This window comes from Anoplophora glabripennis, unplaced genomic scaffold (assembly GCF_000390285.2).
Source record: "Anoplophora glabripennis isolate ALB-LARVAE unplaced genomic scaffold, Agla_2.0 scaffold579, whole genome shotgun sequence".
NCBI classification, from domain to species: Eukaryota; Metazoa; Arthropoda; class Insecta; order Coleoptera; family Cerambycidae; genus Anoplophora; species Anoplophora glabripennis.
Genome location: NW_019416775.1, coordinates 137,191 through 155,842, shown reverse-complemented (window position 1 = coordinate 155,842; position 18,652 = coordinate 137,191). Strand labels below are relative to the sequence as shown.

The 18,652-nt window shown below is 32.9% G+C and overlaps 1 long non-coding RNA gene across 1 annotated transcript; it reads right to left on the bottom strand.

Moving 5' to 3' along the window:
• Positions 1–13,166: 13,166 nt before the first annotated feature.
• LOC108910650 lies at positions 13,167–17,729 on the bottom strand. The gene is made up of 3 exons (XR_002763089.1): positions 17,641–17,729; positions 13,417–13,551; positions 13,167–13,231 (listed from the first exon to the last, which is right to left on the bottom strand). It is a non-coding gene; the product is annotated as an uncharacterized LOC108910650 (long non-coding RNA).
• Positions 17,730–18,652: the final 923 nt, after the last annotated feature.

The window sequence follows — 18,652 nt, the reverse complement described above, 5'->3', positions numbered from 1 at the left end:
ATGATTTCGGAATCATAACGCGTTATGATCCGAAATCTAGCAATCTGATTGGTTTCCATCGGATCGTAACACGTTATGATTCCGAAGTCATGAGTAAAAGAAAAGGGCTCTTACTTTCTTTTGAATTAAATTACAAAAATAATGTACAGTCGTTATATTTCAAAAACCGTCAAAGATAAAGTTAGACTTAGTACCTATCAGAAGAAAGGGAATCGATATAAAATTCTATTAAAAAATTATATGAAAAATTAGCCCCTAATGGAGAAGACATGCAAATTCGATGAATGGTTGTTAGTAAATAAAAACAAAATTAATAAATTAAACTTGGCAACGTGATATTATTTAGGTTGTGTTCCGATATTATCCGAATTACCATTTCTGGTTTCACCGAGGTAACGGTTGGTAACTGAAAAGAAGGGAATAATGGACCAGCTTCGGTAGTGAAGAGAAAACAAAATTATTAAAACTAACTTAACCCTGTCTAATCTAACATTTTATTGTTTAAAGGAAGTAGTGAGCGCGATGTTTTATGTATAGTTTTATTATAAAAAATAGGCATATCTATTCAATAGGTAGTACAAAAAAATTGTTTAAAAAATGGATGTTGCACAAGCATTTATATTTTATAATAAATTTACACTCATCTGATAGTTCAGATTCTGATGATAAGGTGTATCATTTCTTTCGTGGAGCAATGGGTAAATAAATTCTAGAAACACAAACACTGTAAAGTAAACAATAAGTGCTACAAACCACAAGCGGTTACAAGTTTACCGATTAAAAACGTCGGTTACTTGTTTGACAGTTGGTTAACCAATTTCAGGTAATCACTGTTCCAAAATTATACAGATTTCAGGAAATGACAAATAATGGAACGTTTAACCAGGGTTTTGGTTAACCATGTTTGATATCGGAACACAATCTTACTGAAGGTACTTAACATGGAGACTAGATATAGTATAGTCTCCATGGTACTTAAGATCAAAATCCATTTAGAGAACTTCAACTAAGTAGTACAAAAAAAATTAAAGTACACAATTATGTCACACTTTGTTGCACCGAGATGTTTTTCTTTTAAGACGCTAAAACGGTTATAGAAGAAAGGACACCCTATATATAAGCTATTAATTTTTAAACTATTGGTTTCAGGTTTCAGGGTGCGTTTTTCTTGAAAAATAATTGTAGACAATGTTATTAAAAATTGTTTTTTAAAAATATAAAACACGAAAATAATTTATTCTTAATGTCGTTGATAGAATTTTTAAACTCAACTGATTGGGCGATGGTTCTGGGAGAGCAAATAATAGTAAATATACCATTTACTAGAATAAGATATGGCTGTCATATAAACGGTGAGGGTAGAATTTACTGGTCACAATGGGCGAATGATGAGTGGAGAGAAATAAGAAATAATAGCATTTTATGGACTTATTGGAGTTGGCTGAGGGACGAACCATGACGGAGGGATGGTAGGTAGACAGATATAACGGCATGTTACCGGACTTGATTCGCCAATCGCCATCGATCGCCATCATTCTCTTCTTCATCAGTGGAAGGGGTTGACAGCGAACGAGCGAACGAATAAGTAGAAGTCCAAGTCGACATGGAACTGTAAAAGGTATTACAGTCATCTTTAGAAGATAGTTTTAACAGTCCTTATGTAAAGGCCCTTTTCGGTGCTATAAAATAAATAAAGGGATTTTTTAATAATTGCTGTCAATGAAGTTAGTTCCAATAAAATTTATTATTCTCAATACAAAAAGAAATTGTTTACTTATTTATATTTTAAGTGCAAAGAAAAAATTCTATACAACTTGAAGAGATGAAATAAATTTCACTTAAACTTAACTTAACTTAATCTTTTAAACAAAAAAATTTACAGAATGAAAAAAATTATAAAAACCTCTTCCAGATTTGCTACGTTTCAAGTTTTCAAAATTAGCAGTTTACTTAGTGGTCCATAGAGTAACAGGTGATTTGTGACATAATAATGTGATCTGGTCAAACTTACCATAGTGCAAAAGTTAACAGGAATACCGAGGATATCTAAATAAAATTTTATTTTCATTTTTTTTAAATAACCTTGAAGATACTGATGAATACCGTTTTCGAGATATACCGGGTGTCCCATCAGAATATGTGGGCAATCTCTCGAATTTATACAGGGGACGTTAAAATAACATGACATTGACAAGTCCAACAAAAATTTTCCCTAGAGGGCCCCCCTACGGAGATCCCGGCCCCTAAAGAATGCTTCTGAAAACCTATTTCTTTTTAAATACTTTTGTGTAATTTAATCATTTTTTAATATGAAGGACAACAGATAAGACTCCTTAAGAATTGACCCATGAAAACAACTTGGCGTATTTAGTTTGCTAGGGACGGACTAGCTATAGCATAATGTCATTTTTTTTACACCTTTTGTCTACCTAAAAAATGTCACTTTTATTCACACCTGTTTTTTCCTAAAATAATTAAATTGTACAAAGTATTTTAAGTTATTACAAAAAAAAATTATTTCCTCTATATCCTCGTAGGACCTGTCTCCGTAGAGGGCTCCTCTAGGGAAATTTTCTATAGGAACTTATTATGTTGTTTTAACGTTCCCTGTATAAATCCGAGAGATTGCCCACATATTCTGGGACACCCTGTATGCGTTTAAAAGACACTGTATGACAAGAAGGTTAGAAGGAAATAAAATTGAATGTAGTGTAATTTTTAATTTATCGAAAGAAAAATTCAAATATAAACATAACAAACTGAACTGTAAATTCATGGACTTTAAAAAATATGTTGGGTAGATTTCTAATAAACTGCGAGGCATTCAGTATCTGGTCCCATAATTCTTGTCGAATATTAATTGTAGGTGAGAATAAACTAATGTTTTGAAATGGCCCCACAAGTAATAATCAATAATATTTAAATCAGGACTGCAAAGGGGCCATCGATATTCACTTCCTCTTCCAACCCATCGAATCCGATCATCAAAAAGTTCAGTTGGCATGAAATTTAAATAAAAATTACCGCTTAGATTTGGTGGTAATTGTATTGTTGGATTAGGGCTAATAAATAAAACTACAGTCTGTTCAGCTCAGAGTTTATTCAAGAAGTGCTTAAGATACATATTCCTAGTTATCAATATACCTCTTTGAGAAAAGCATGGGCCAAGCTGGTCTTAATAAATAAACAGAAAAATAAATTAAACACTTAGATCAGTCTTACGAGTTTCAATTTTTGTAACTATATATTTCTCGTGATATTTAAAACTCCCACTTTAAAAAAGTAAAACGAATATAATCATTCATCTATAAATTAGTATTTATATGAATTCAACACAATTGAGGTGCGGCTCGTATAAAATTTCATATAGTAGCTACATAGGAATATGGATCTAAAACCTAAAAGGTAAGCAAGTTTGACAAAAATTAAATTAGGAAATTATTTACAATTGTCGCCGACATTCTTTAAAAAAAAAAATTTGACTTTTTAACAAACATGCTTATTCGTTTCGGCGTATTCCATATGATTTTTGTGTATAAGCTGTTCGTAACTACTTAAATCAAAAGTATCCAAACAAATGGATGGGTAGAGGTAATGGTGCTCGTGTAAATTGGCCACCACTATCTCCAGACTCAAATCCATTGGATTACTTTTTATGGGGTCATCTTAAGTCCGTGGTTTACACATCGGTAGAAAGCAAAGAGCAACTATGGCAACGTCTTCAAGATGCAACAAATACTCTTAGAGGCGATAAAGAAATTATGCAAAGATTATCAATTTTCTTTGTCATGTAAATGGTGGCTTTGAACAGTTACTATGATCTTTTATTTATTCGTGTTTTCATAATTTAATTTTTTGTCAAAATTGCTGTCAATGATTAAAATTACAAATTTCGAATAAACCACGAGAGTAATAGTCTTATCAAGAGTACCTTTTTTTCAGTGAGTAATTTATAATTTTATATTTAAAATTCTTTTCTTGCATTGGCGTATAATTATTAATAATTACTAAAAAAACCCAAGTTCTAAGCCAATGGATTGATATTACTCGTAATTTTAATGTCAATTTATCAAATTTTAGCAAAATCGCATAAGGCGTTTTAAATTTATATGAAAAGAAATGATTTCAAAACTGCAATTTCAGTTTAATATTCTACCCAAACGAGCAACTTTTAGTCTAATCAATATAGGTAGAAGAGGTTACAAAAAATACCACCTGGAAACAAAAAATATGGTGATATAGGAAAAAAAATTCTAAGATAGTGTTTTTTTTTCTGTGGCGCATAAACGGCGGAGTTAAACTAAAAAATTCGTAAGTCAAAAAAACTGTTTTTCGTTAATAAAAGACAAAACTTGAATTCCAATCGAAAAAAGTTAAATGAGAAAGTTGTAGCTATTAAAAAAACCTATCCATTTATATTTTTAAATATATTTAATGCTATATTACTTTTCGAGATTGAAAAAACTCAAAAATCAACTTTTATTGGTTTTGTTATATCTCTTGCAAATTAAGGTTTTGAAACTTGTTACTTGCTGTAAATGTAGCCCTCGGCAAGCAAAGAAGTGCTTTTTTTTAAATTAGAAAATATAAAAAAAATTTCTAGTTATAGACGACGAATAGTCGTAGAGAAACAAATCAGGGCTCATTTCTTTCCTCAAGTTGTACTTTTATGGTAAAAAAGAATGATAACGATTTTATTCATTTCAAGTGTCCAAAAATTACTGAAATAAGTAAAAATTTTTTGCTCGCATTTTTCTCGACTATCTTTATCGATCTATATTTCTCGATAATGTCTATTACAGGAATCGATTGTAGGCATTTTTACGCGAATTTAAAAAAAACGTTGCTCTACGACCTTCCGAGATAATTTTTAATAAAAAGTTCAGTTCATTTTAGCCACTTCTGCAATTTTAATTGTGCGTCAAACCGAAGCATTCGAGCGTGGCACGAGCTTACTGTAGCGGTCGGCAGAGTGGGATAACAATACTCGGCCGCTCCCAAAACTGAATTCGCGCGTTCAAAAGTGCTCTTACTTTCAAAATCTTTATCTCGACTTCTGCACCACGTACAAAAATCCTTTTGTACTTTATGGGGTAGCTCGACGAGATAAACCAAAATATGACGTTTACGACAGCCTCAAAAGTATAATTACCTTTGAAAAATTTCCCTTAGTCTAAAATTCCCGCTCACCTCTGGGATTGGAATTCAAGTTTTTTTTTATTTGAGAAAAACCTTTTTTCTTTTATTAATTTTTTATCTTTCTTAAAATTTTTTTCCTATATCATTTTTTTTGTAAATTTAGCATTAGGCCGTGACAGATTGATTGGACTATTTTGAACTAAGATAAGTTTAACTAAATCGATTTATTTTGGGCTGAATAAACTGGTGATGCAATTTGGGAATGCAGTCAACAGTGCTAAAGGTTGATATATTAAAAACACTGTGTAAGTTGTCAAGCTTTTGGAAATGTTTATTTCCTCTCAAGACATTTACAATTAACATATATGTAAATTATACGAGCTTATTATATACATACTTACAAAACACAAGATTATATAAAAAAAAATGCCAATAAAGAAAGAAACATTAAAATATTGTCAGTTCAATTAAGAGTAAAATTACAAACACAATAACTTAAAAAAAAATGTTCCAGTCAATACAACATTGAAATAAATTAAAAAACAAAAGGGAGCAATGTCATTTACTGCAAACCATTATTTTTTTATAATTATACTGCCGAAATACAATATTTCCTTGTAGGAGCGAGTTTTTTTATACTAACATTCAAATGGAAACATCAACCCAATGAGTATGGAGTGCAGACTAAGAGTGAAGACTCTTATGGGTCGCACATACAAACTTTGATCCCTTTTTACGACACAAAATAAAGTTTAAGTAGTGGCCGTTGTATAGCGCTGATGCACTGGAGGGGAGAGTCTAATAATAAAGTTGAGCTTACAACAAATTTCTGACGCGTTTTCTTCATACCCTACTTACATCAGCGCCGCCTTTACGTGACCCAAGAAATACCTCACTTTTTAACATGGTGTTTTCACTCATGGTCTACACGCCATACAGAGGTTGAAGAACTTGAAAGAACACAAATTTTGTGCTTATCAAAATGTAATAAAAAATTATAAATGCTACCAACATTATTAATATCAGACTTTTTATTCAAAGCATTTGGAAAATCATTGATGTAAACCATCTCAAGAAAAATTCGTTTATTATAAAACCAAAACTGTAACACCGTCAAAATTCATTTTATGACCTGTCCTTAATGTATGCTCGAAAAGTGCACACGAACTTTTTTTTTTAATTACAATCGCTTCTGTGAGATACGAGTCTACCTTTGAGCGTCCGACCCGTTTGTCCAATGTAAGTCTGTTCACAAAACAATCAATTTTATAAACAAATTTATGGTAAGGTTCCTTTGTCTTAGAGAAAAGTGTATGTAAGTAGTTTTTTAAAACCAATTTGAACATTTAAATCCTTAATAATGTACATTAATGTTAGTGTAACATCTTTAAAAAATATATATTTATATTTAGGTGCAATGATTGGTGAATTGTTATCAGTTTTGCTGTTATTATTCAAAAATCTATTATTTAATGACGAAACATTGCTACTGTCACTATTGAAAAAAATGTTATTAATTAGATTTTCTGGGTAGGAATTCTCGATCAAAAGTATTTTTAACTCCTTTAGAGATTGATTTAAAAACCTGGGATATATAAGTTTACGCATTCTGGCTTTAAGGGTTGAGATTAGGATAGATTTCAACCAATTACGATGGTACGAAAGACCTGCCACTACTCATAGATTTTCTATACTTCTTCGTGGCTTTCTATGAGTCGACATCCAAAAACGGGATGCAATTGTTATGTTCCCTTTCAACGGTGAACTGGATGTCGCTATCACAGCTGTTAAAAACCCTGAGTAAGTTGCCAATCTCATTTGGTGGGATAGCCAGGATCAAATCATCGACGTAGCGTTTTACAAACGGTGCAGTAATATGTACTTTTGACAGGCAATCCCTAACCAAATCATCCAGTTTTATCGAGTTCTGAGTAATACTAGACAAAATTCTATCAAAGGTAAATTGGTAAACAACGTCAAAAGTGATAACCACAAAGCCCTCCGGCAACTGGTAGTTCTAAATAAAACAACCTACTGAAATAGAAAGAATCCTTAACATAAAAATCTTCATCAGTATTTTGTATGATTTAGTCAAAATATCTGCCAAAAACTTTGCTAAAACCCATTTAGCTAATTAATAGATGACATAATTGGACGGATCGCAAGTTCATGTATTTTAGGCTAAGCATAAAAACGAGGTGCAATGTCAAAGTTTTAGATACTTCGTCAGAAATTTCTCGAGTTTGTTTTAACTTAGACACAAGTTTATTAGCTTTGTAACATTACCTCTATCACTTTTTATAATAATAATTTCTCAAAGATCATTTAAAAAATTCTTACGAGTAAAAAACTTATTTCTCAAGAGATGATCAGCGTCAAGGTTGCTATGAATAAAATTAGTTAATATATTGCTAAATGGTGCCCTCGATAAATTCTCTTTAATTTCACTTTGATCGTGTATTATGTATTCAAAATCTGTTAATATCTAGAAATTTTAATATCATTTAATGATGGACATATACAAAGTTTAGGATCTAGATAAATTGAAATTGACATTTTTATTTTTAACGACTAAAAATATTTATCGTCTTTCAAATTCATTGAAAATGTTAATAAATAACATCCTAGACTTAATATTGTCCAACTTTTCAGAAAATTTATGTAGGTCACAAATTATAATACTAATTTCTAAATTTAACAATTTTTTTCATAACTGTTACGGGTTCTTAAGTTTTTGTTAATTTAAATTTAGTTTTCCATTTAATACCCCCTCCATTGTTTTTTGTACCTTTGCTCGCTCCCCCCTACACGTTGAGAGCTCCACGATTCGACAAGTATGTTTTCGAAGCTATCGAGCCACGCGTGTGCCCTTTTCTAATTCCGCTAATAAGATTAAGTGCAAAAGGGTGAAGACAAGCTCAGGTGAGTTGAATCCGAGTTGCTCGACATCCCTTCCTATAAGTAAAATTATTTAAATTAATTCAATATTATTTAAAATAAACAAATCCGCGGCCCAAGTGACCAAAAAATTTTAAAGATGTTAAGTAATTAGTGGACTGTAAAATTTTGATAATCAAAGTACTTATAGAATATCAATTCTCTTTCTAGCACGCAAACATGGGCTGAAATCAACATCAAACTAAAAAATTAAAGTGTAGAAAATTATCTTTTTCGGGATCATGTCACAAATGATTTCATAAATCACAATGTGGGATCGTTAGTTAGGACATCAGTTTAGAAATTTGAATTTAAGTCTAATTTTTCTGCAATAGGAAGGTTACCAAAATTAACTTCAGAAGATCCTCACGCTTTACGTCATTTACTTGATGATTATTTGGAAAACGTAGAAGCACTTAAAGTTCTTGGTTACCCCGTAGATTCTTGAGATTTTATATTGTCTCATGTTACTCAATAGAATTGATGACGAAACTATAGATTGTTTTGAATTAGTGCGTGATTCGTCTAATTTTGAAAGGTCATTTAATTTTATAGAAAACCAATGTAATTCTCTTTCTAGTACGCAAACAATGCAAACAAAAAAGAAAACAGTTAAGGCTTAAAACTGTAGGACAAGGAGGTGCCATTATATGTCCGGCAGAGATCGAATTACTGAAGAAGGAGATTGTGGATTTAAAGCTGAAAATTCGAGATCTCACTGTGCAACTGCCTGCGACTCTTTTATAGATAACGCGACGAAAATAATGATTCTACAAAATGCCAACGAGGGGCTAAACAAGAAAATATTAAGATTTAAAATCCTTGAACAAACATTTAATGAGTGCTTCAATGAGCCACACGGACAGAGAAATACAAGAGAAAGAAGAAAGTCATACCACTAGACAGATGGCACTAAAATCCCAACTACTAGAAATCCAAAAACAAATGGTACTGAAAGAGAATTTGGCGGTACAACTACCCAGAATAATCGATACATGGTGGTCTACAAAGCGATGGCCGATAATGAAGCGAAAATTGCTCTTCTGCAAAAAGAGAAAGAGGAGTTGCTGCAACAGATGAAGAACGTCCAGGCTCAAGGTACATCGAGTAAAATGGCAGAACAGAGAAGAAAAGAGTTCAGGAGCTGGAGGCGCAGCTACACGAATTAATAAAAAGGTACAAGAGCAAGCCCGCCTCATTAACCTGAAAGAGAAGAGACGAACAGCGAATGGACAGACTGAACCAAGAAATAGTCCAGATGAAACGGGACAAAGTAAAGTTGTTGCGAACGATGCAAGAAGATAGCGAGAAATTTCGGCAGAGGAAGTTTGAGAAAGAGAAGGAATGCCAACGGCTAAAGCAGGAAGATGGGAAAAAGGGGAACGAAATAGTTCAGTTGATATATTAGCCCTGGCTTGGCACATGTTATGGTTTCGTAAGTTTTTTTAATTTTTATAAGTTTTTGTTAATTTAAATTTAATTCTTCGTTTAATACCACCTCCATTGTTTTTTGTACTTTCGCTCGCTCCCCCCTACATGTCGAGAGCTCGATGATTCGACAAGGACATTTCCGAAGCTATCAAGCCACGCGTGTGCTCGCTTCTAATTCCGCTTTCCAATTTTCACTCATACAATTAAATGCAAAAGGATGAAGACAAGCTCAGGTGCGAGTCGAATCCAGTTAGTCGACGTCAATTCCTGTGCTTTGATTATCACCAAAATTTTACAGTCCACTAATTATTTTATATATTTAACATTTTTTGGTCACATTGGCTGCTGATTTGTTTATTTTAAATAATATTGAGGGGGGTATTCTAATTACAATTTAATTCACATAAATCATAATTGTTAAATAATTATTATATTTATTTCAATCTTATTTTCAATCAATTTTGAGAGTTTCAAGTGCCAATCGGCGTTTTTTAGATTACTTCGCACTTTTTATAGACCAAGTACTATACCGCTACGCTTTTGTCTCGAATTTATACCAACTAAAACCGTTTATTTTGAACCAATTATAGCATACATATTATATTTCAACAATCTTATTGATATTAAAATTGAAGAATCCCCTCGCTTTGTTCAAACATCGATTGCATATTGATCGCATTTTTTTCATCAGTTACAGATGGCTGATAAAATCATTACGTCAAATCGAAATAATTAAATTAGACAATTTATCATCTAAAAGTTTATTTCAAGCTAGGTACGCTGATAATGATGCTATTAAAAATGAGTTTAGTAAACAACATGCCGCTTTAATTCCTTTAGTTATACAGGATGAGGAAGAAATGCGAGACGCGATCGAAGTATCTCATGAATTCGACACAACGTTCTATAAAATTAAAACTTGTTTTAATGAGTTATTTTTAAATGCTATGCCAATAAATCAACCGCTGTCACCTTTACCTAAAAATAACCTAATAAATCTCCCAAATGTTGATTTAATAAAATTCTCTGGTGATGCAGTTTACCGCATATATAGATTTTTTTAAGTCTACTATTCATGAAAATACATCATTACCCGGTATTGCAAAATTTGGCTATTTGATTTCTTCTTTAAAAGGACCTCCACTTAAACTTGTCACTCGCTTGCCTATAACAAATTCAAATTATGTAATACCTTAATTCGGATTCGACTCACTCGAGCCTGTCTTCACCCTTTTGCACTAAATTTTATTAGCGAAAATCGGAAAGTGGAATTAGAAGCGGACACACGCGTGGCTCCATAGCTTCGAAAACGTCCTTGTCGCACCATAGAGCTCCCGATAGGTAGGGGGGAGAGAACGAAGATACAAAAACCAATGGAGGGGGTATTAAACGAAAAATTAAATTTAAATTAACAAAAACTTATAAAATTAAAAAAACTTACGTAACCATAACATGTGCCAAGCCAGTGCTAATATATCAACTGAACTATTTCGTTCCCCTTTTCCCCATCTTCCTGATTTAGCCGTTCGCATTCCTTCTCTTTCTCAAACTTCCACTGCCGAAATTTCTCGCTATCTTCTTGCATCGTTCGCAACAACTTTACTTTGTCCCGTTTCATCTGGACTATTTCTTGGTTCAGTCTGCCCAGTCGCTGTTCGTCTCTTCTCTTTCAGTTTAATGAGGCGGCCTTGCTCTTGTACCAAGTCGTGTAGCTGCACCTCCAGCTCCTGAACTCTTTTCTTCTCTGTTCTGCGATCTTACTCGATGTACCTTGAGCCTGGACGTTCTTCATCTGTTGCAGCAACTCCTCTTTCTCTTTCAGAAGAGCAATTTTCGCTTCATTATCGGCCATCGCTTTGTAGCGATGTATCGATTATTCCGACTAGTTGTAATGCCACACTCTTTAAATACCATTTGTTTTTAGATTTCTAGTAGTTGGGATTTCAGTGCCATCTGTCTAGTGGTATGACTTTCTTCTTTCTCTTGTTTTTCTCTTTCTCTGTCCGCGTGGCTCAATGAAGCACTCATTAAATGTTTGTTCAAGGATTTTAAATATAAGATTTTCTTGTTTAGCCCCTCGTTGGCATTTTGTAGTATCATTATTTTCGTCGCGTTATCTATAAGAGTCGCAGGCAGTTGCAGTGAGATCTCGAATTTTCAGCTTTAAATCCACAATCTCCTTCTTCAGTAATTCGATCTCTGCCGGACATATAATGACACCTCCTTGTCCTACAGTTTTAAGCCTTGTTTTCTTTTTTGTTTGCATTGTTTGCGTACTAGAAAGAGAATTACATTGGTTTTCTATAAAATTAAGTGACGTTTCAAAATTAGACGAATCACGCACTAATTCAAAACAACCTATAGTTTCGTCATCGATTCTATTGAGTAGCATGAGACCATATAAAATCTCAAGAATCAACGGGATAACCAAGAACTTTAATCTATTGCAGAAAAATAAGACTAAAATTGAAATTTCTAAACTGATGTCCTAACCGACCCTCATTGTGACGTATGAAATCATTTGTGACTTGATCCGGAAAAAGACAATTTTCTACACTTTCAATAGAAAAAAACATCCTATTCCTCAAGTTTGCTAGTTTGATGTTGATGTCAGCCCATGTTTTAAGTAGTCCCGTGTGTTGGAACCACATCTTCAACTGATAAAAACCCATATCTAGAATTCAAACGGGAAGTGATATATTTGGGAACGCAGTCGACGGTGTTAAGAGCTAATATACTAAAAACATTGTTTTTCTAGTCAAGCTTTGAGAAATGTCTGTTTCCTTTCTCAAACATCTATAATTAACATTTAAAAAAAAGGTTAAAAAAGTGAACTTGAAAAAATAAACTACCGATACGTGTTTCTAAAGGTCAAAGGAAGCCTCTGTACAAATATGTCCCCCACTCAAAGTTACACCCTGTATATAATGAAATAAAATTATAAAAACTTTTGCCAATATTCTGTTTCCACTATCAATAAGGATATTGTGTATTTGAACAATGATACATTAACATTAATTTATAAAACAGTAACCGTCAGCATTTGAATGAGATTTAATGAACAAGTAATTTTTTTTTAATATTTGACTTTTTATACTGTTTAAATTATGAAAAACAGCAGGCTTTGGGCCACAGTCATGTTGCAAAGCGGCAAATTACAAATTCCTTTACGACAAAAAGTAATTTGAGGTTCAAACTAGGTCCATTTTATAGAAAATTTGTGTCAGAATGGGGGAAAGTCTGTTATTAGTGCATTAATTCATATTTAAAGTGTGCAAAAAAATTTATAAAAAATGGTTGCCTATTCGCTACAAGTGTTTTAGAATGATGCGAGGATAAAACGGTTAAGATGCCTTATTTTTCAAAAAGGGATTGAAAATAAAATAAAATATTCTCACCTTTACTAGTTATCAAAAGTATTATTCGAGTGTCTATTATTACACTGCAATGAGTTGTTACCTTTTCACCAATATACTTAGTTGGTAACATCAATTTCATTTGCAAAATCAGTTTCCCGAGAATGATGAGATGAGTCACATTTTTAATGTTGATATAAGCTTTCCGAAGCCTTATCAATGCGGTATATTTGGCGTTTACAAACAATTATTTCTTTTTACGCTATGACATATGCTAGATTTTAGTTCCCGACATCTTCAATTTTCAAACACCCTTATAATATCTTCTATTTCCTTCCCTGTTGCTTGGAACCTCTTCTCAACTGAACCTGGAAATATAAATATGATCGAGTTTGATTTTATTAACTTTATATCTTTCTAACTGATAGCTACAATAACGATAGAGGAAGTTACTGAAACTAGTTCAAAATCCACAAACAAATTTTCTTTTCTGTCACTAATTAAAAAAAAATTTTTAACACATATATTAACAAATATTTGCAAAAATACTTACAACTACATTTTTCAATTTCAATTCAGGAAATGTTTTTTCTGCAAGTTTTCCATAGACACTGAAGTTTGCAGCAAGCCTCATTACATTAGTAATTGCTGTTGCGTCCTTTCCTCTTAGTGTACATAAGTATGAAACCTAAAAAAAATAATAGAATCAAAATATCTGGAACTATTTCCACATATTTATGGCACGATGGTAGAAGTATACACATATTCAAGTTCTTTAACAATAAGCTAAATATATTTCATCAAAATTGACATTAGAGGCAGCAAAAGCATATTTCTATTAAAGGCAGTATCAAAAATTGTTTGAATATAAAATAGTGCCTTCATAAATGTCCGAGTCCCACGTGACCAATTTGTCTTGTCGCTCAGTAAATTTGATTTTTTTGAGTTATGTTTCAGAAATTATCAAGGAAAAATTACCAAGTAGGACCCTAAATGAACTGTCAATCCAGAGGCGTTCGTAATTTTTCGGGTTTTTATGCGTATTTTTTATACAATTTAGCAGTATTTCTGTGTTTTTCTATAAATTAATCTTTGTCTGAATTGAAAAACTTTTTTCTAGTTATAAAAAAATGTGAAATACAAAAAATTCACGATTTTTTATGAATTTTAAGAAAATGAATGAAGTCCAAACAAAATGGCCGCAAATGTTAACTTTGTTAATTTAAATGGAACACCCTGTATATTTTTACATATTTGGATAAAACGTTCTCTGTCGAGCATAGTCATATAGGGTTTGTTGGGCCCATCTCTAACAATAAACGAGATACTATTAAAAAAAGGAAAAGAATGTTTTTTATTAATAAGATATCTTGTAATTGTTAGACCTCTTTCAGGTACTTCTGCCTTTTTTCCAATTACGTAAGGATTTATAGATTTTGTTTGGACTTCATTTGTTTTTTAAATATCATTTTCGAGAAATTCATAAAAAATCGTGCAACTTTTGTATTTTACATTTTTTTATCTCTTAAAACAAAAAAGTAAAGGGGGGGGGTCAAAATATAATGAATCACCCTGTACATTTTCATAGTGGTACACGGAACGCAGATGGAACAATTTGTTGAAGCTTCTCCTGATGCTAATATATGATGTGTTTAATTCTAGTAAAAGATATGATGAAAAACATTGCATCTGCAAGGGCGTCGTCAGGCAGACCTACTGTTTTAACAGAAAATGTTGTTGAAGATATTCGACAACGAATGGTGCAAAGTCCTAAGAGTCCTATTTCACAGTTATCTATGTAAACAGGTACAGCGATAAACTTAATGTACTTTGAATTATGTAAATTCTTTTACCTACGACCACTACTGTAATTACTTAAAAACACACCGTCTGCGATCAATGTAAGATTCCTATTACGTACGGTAAAAAAATCGCACAGTTTTCCTAGCAACGGTCAATACAATACTGTTTGTATTGGACGTTGCTAGGCAGTTGCTAGGAAAACTGTACGATTTTTTTACCAAGCTGTGCGATTTTTTTACCGTACGTAAAATAGGAATCTTACATTGATCGCGGACGGTGTGTTTTTAAGTATTTACAGTAGTGGTCGTAGGTACAGTACGTAATACGTGGTGTAATGCAATTACCCACTCATAGAATTACGCACTCGGCGTCATGCGTAACTTTTCCATTCGTGCGTAAAATGCTTTTTACAACACTTATTACATAATATACTATAACCTAAAGCTAAAGTAAAAAAAATAGTTAACTAATGCCCATTTGCACCGTTTAGAATTTAAGCCAAGTTCAATTGAACTTGGTTTAATTTTAAAACTAGGTTTTAATAATCAGCTTTTGCACCACTTTCTGCCGATTGTAGATTAATTTAAACTGGGCTTTATGAATATTGTTTAGGGATTTTATTATGCTGCTAACTTATGTCCAGTTATGTTCGGAAAAAAATATGTCTAAGTCAAATTCTCAAACCAAAATTTTAATATGAGTACCATCAATGACACCTAACACTCTAGGAAATGATGCAATTTTATAGAACTCATGTTCACACTAACTATTTCTTCTGGGTTTGGCATTTTTATGTATCTCTGATAAAGCCGAGCTATTGCAATTGATACTCGTACAATTATTCTGGACACTGTTGATATGTCCATCCCTGAAAAGTCTGCAATAGCAGACAAATGACCAGCACGAGCATAGAACCAATTGTTGGACTATTATTCCCAGAAATACAAAATCATGTTAAGAATAAGAGCTTTTTATAACTCCAAAGTTCTGATTGCCAATTGCATCGTGTTCATGCCGACGTGTTCGTAAAACATACATGTCACATATCAGCAGATGTAATGTGGTCTCTTTTGTCAACCTAAATCTGCTGAAAAAAGTCATATTGTCTAGATCAGCGTTTGCCAAACTTATTTAAAGCGTGACCCCTTTTTTGTTAAAAATTTTCTCGGTGACCCCCCTACACATCACTCAAACCAAAATAGCGTGCCTAAATTACAATTAACTGATTATTTTTGAAATTTTATTTTACCTTATTGTTTAAGTTTAAATTAAATATATTAAAATTAAATTTAACAGTTAACTAATGGCACTTCTGCCAAATACAATATTTACAATAAAAATAAATTAATAATAAGTTATATTTGGTTCCATTCGTAACATTGTATTTATCTGATTGTGAGTTAAGTTTTTCATCTATGACTGCCATCAAAACAAAAATGAGAAATCGCCTGGAACTGGAAAATGATATAATTGTGTGTGTCTCGAATACACAGGTCAGATTTGAAAGACTGGTTTCAAAAAAACAGGCGCATGGGTCTCATTAACACTATACTATTTTACTTTATTTTTCGCTTTACTTTTAAGATTTATTAATATTATTTAGATTAATCTTTCATTTGATAACAAATTGTTAATAATTACCTACGACTTTATTAGAATAAATATACATGATTTAACAAAGTGGCGTTTTCTCTTATTTTGGAAATTCCCGGCGACCCCCTTAATACCTCACTGCGACCCCCCGGGGGGTCGCGACCCACACTTTGGGAAACACTGGTCTAGATTATGAAATAGATCATTTCTAATATATCTAGGAAATCCAAAGTCTATAATTTCGTGAATATCAAAATCATCTAATACAACACAGTCAGAATCTGAATCCATCTCAAAGTTCTCAATGATGTCTTAACACCGCTCACTCATACACAGTCGACAGGAAAAGGAAGAAATGCCTATTTAAAAAAATTATAACTAGCAGCTAAGTACTGTCAATAGTGTCAATTTATATTTTCTCATTAATCCAAGTTTAAGCGGTCAAATTTGAGGGTTTAAATTAATCCTATACTCCGCGGTCGAAATTATAGAGCACTATTACCATAATGGGTATAAAATATAAAATGATTTTTATACGGTTCAATATTATTTATCTTTGTGCCGCTCGCTACGCACATCGATAGAATCTATAATCGTCTATAGACCGAGTTACACTGAACGTCGATCTATATTCTATCTCTGTCTTTTGCACTTGTTAGGGAATAGGGAAATGCTTTTTTAGTGGGTGTAAACAGACTTGAATTATCCGTCCTGAGAAATGTCATAGCATAAGCGTAGACGAGGGGTCTAATTCCATGGCTATAATAAATTTATAAATTGAAAAAACACAAGTGGGACGTTTTAAAATGCTGTAATAATTAAAATTGATCAAAGTGCCGGTTATAGCAAACCGTAAAAAATATTAGATGTTATGTTTTTATTATCTTTTTTCAATATTTTCTATATTTTGTTGCCTTTTACGCAGATACACGAATGGATTTTCGTTCCCGGCACACTTCATCCCCCTTACTAGTCCAAAAGCTAGCGATGAGTCACTCTCTATAATTTTGACCGCGGAGTATAGATTAATACATAGATTTGAAACGGTGCAAACAAAAAGTTATATTTTAATCCAAGTTCAGACTTAATCCTGGATTAAACACTACGGTGCAAACGGGCATAAATAACTAAATAATTTTGAAAAATCAGTTGGGAGTTGTCACAAGGCATTAAAGCAGCTGTTTCCACCGTGCAAGAATTACGTCCTCCTAATCACAACCAACGAGTACAACATTGTCGATGGTTTAAAAAACATTTAAACGACGATAATTTATTAGACCTTAATTTATTCTGATGAGGTATGGGTACATTTATCTGGTTATGCAAATAGTCAGAATTATAGAATTTAGGCTACAGAAAATCCGCATAATTTTATGCTTACCTTACATCCTTACAGTTACATTTGATTGCAAGCCCCGGAATTAACGCACGAGAATGAACTGCAGCATGGGCATTTTGAATAAGATGGAGCTATAACACATACTGGTGCCAGCTAGATTGATTACTAGGGGTTTGTGGCCTACTCCTACTCGAAGCCCCGATCTCACGCCTTTAGATGTTTATCTGTTGGGCCATATAAAAAATAAGATAATTAAACATCCTCTTCACCCACTTGAAAAGCTAAAAGCAGCAATTGAACATGAAATAAACATAACACCAAATAACATCTATTATAAATTTGATTAGTACACATATAATAACCATTGATTAGCCAAGTAAAATAACTGTGTTTATCTTAGCATTGTAAGGTAAATTAATTTAACTATAATTTATATGTAAATATTGAAAAAAAAACATCGTTTTCATTACACAGCTCCACAAAAAAAATTGAAATTATTTTCTTTGATATCTGAGGAGGTGCACTTTATGTTTTTGGGGTTGCTGAATCCGTTTAACCCCATCACATCAGGGTCAAGGGCATCTGAAGGTCAAATTGCGGAATAACTATTAAAAAATCTGGAAAATTTGATATACATGTTTTCGGGGTCGCTAAATCTGAATCTGGGGTTCTCTTGACCTTGAAATGTCAGAATCAAGGTCAAATAAAGGTCAAAACCCTAAAATTTGATATGATATTTTTGACCCCGGATTCCGAAAGAGCAGACAATTTTACATCCGAATACGTATTTACCACAAACATAACAGAAATGATATGGGGTTTTTGGGTTGTCATGCTCATGTCTATGGGTTCTACTATTTGTAGCTTTATACTCTGGTGAGGCCAAGGTAGCCACCTCAACAGAGCCGCGGTCACTGGATGACGACGCCTGCGGGCCCACTTTCCCACCCTGACCAGCCGCCGATACTGGGGTTCCATCCTCCTGCATCGTAAATTTCTCCGTTGGGTTTGCCATGACGGCATACGCGTCCTGTTCCAGGAACTTTGCCGAATA